We start from the raw sequence: 1492 nt of genomic DNA on the forward strand, positions 1-1492 counted from the left end.
GGATTGATCTTATATTTCCATTCCCTGGGGTTTGAGTTTTAAATTATGTTCGCTTTTATTTCATTTTAATGTTTATTCTTGTTTTTCTTATTTTTTTCATTCATACATGTCAGCAAAGAGTGTCTCTCATCTGTTGCTCTTCTAGTATTTCTAAGATACCTAATTGGTTATCCGACGTTAGATATTAACAAAATGTTTACAAAATAAAAAAAGAAGAGAAAGCATGAGAAAAGACCCATTTGCTATTTTATAACCTCAAAATAAGCCGTTTGCAATGGAAACTTCCTGACCTTTATTTCATGAAGAAACTGTCCCAGCAAGTTTATCTACGTCACTCTCTCTCTCTCTCTCTCTCTCTCTCTCTCTCTCTCTCTCTCTCCAAAAGAAAGAAAATATGAACTGTTCCGTAAACTGAGCTAGGTAAAAGATTCTGGAAACACAAAGGAATAGTGAGAATTCCATATTTTGGAATTGAATGGAATGAAGGACCTCAAAACCGGTTGACTTTCGTTTTCGGGATTCCCATTTCTTGTGAAGACTAGCTCGAAGATGACTACGCTTTCTGTCTTGACAAATAAGAGTTTTTCTTATGTAAGTTTTCCCGTAGGGGTAGGGTTGATAGTGCACCTCAAGCTGTGCATTGTAGGCATTGTTTATAGGTCGTTTCATACGACCGGGTTGATGCCTGGCGGTTTTGTCCGCGCGGATGAGAAATGAGTGAAGATTAATGATGTCCTTCTCACGCTGCCCGCTCGGAAGAATATTCGAGCGGTTTTCATTTAATAGCTGCTTGTGCTGGTAACCCGCGCGGTTCTAGTCTAGCGGCTTATAGAAAGTACATGGCCGCCCGGGTAAAATCCCCTCATGTGAAGACATGCCTCCTAACGAGCGGAAATGTTTCCGTATGGAAAAAAAATCCGCTCATGTGAAGTGAACACTGCCAGCGTAATTGTTTCCGTACGGGAAAAAAATCCACTCATGTGAAGCGAATACTGTTAGAAAATACCGCAATTTTTATCTGAAATTCTCCGTAAAAATATATTGTTCTCGGCTGCATTTCATTAAAATATAGGCGACCGTAATTTTACCCGACAATGTTACTTTCTTTTACGGGTTGGTGACCGTAATGTCACTTCTTTACCTCAATATATCCGTGTTTAAAACGGTAAATGCCTTGGAAAGATTTATTCCAGGATTTTTACCGTTTTTCATGGCAAATTTTTAACAGTAAACCTCAAGGTCTTTGCTGCGTCATTTTAACTCTTCCTTCAGACTGCAATCCCCCCCCCCCCCCCTCCCAATTTGTGCATGGACATTGAATAGTATCCAAGGCCCTAGTGGGGAGTTTTTGGCCCAAATTCTTAAATAAAATCCAATCTTTAGTAAGTTTTTATACTTGCGTTGTTTGTGTCTTAATTAATCTGACCACTTTAGTGCGTTAGAAATCCATGGTATGGTGTCCGTCTTGAACCTCTTGAGAATAATACTACAA

This window comes from Palaemon carinicauda, chromosome 13 (genome assembly GCF_036898095.1).
Source record: "Palaemon carinicauda isolate YSFRI2023 chromosome 13, ASM3689809v2, whole genome shotgun sequence".
Taxonomy (NCBI): Eukaryota; Metazoa; Arthropoda; class Malacostraca; order Decapoda; family Palaemonidae; genus Palaemon; species Palaemon carinicauda.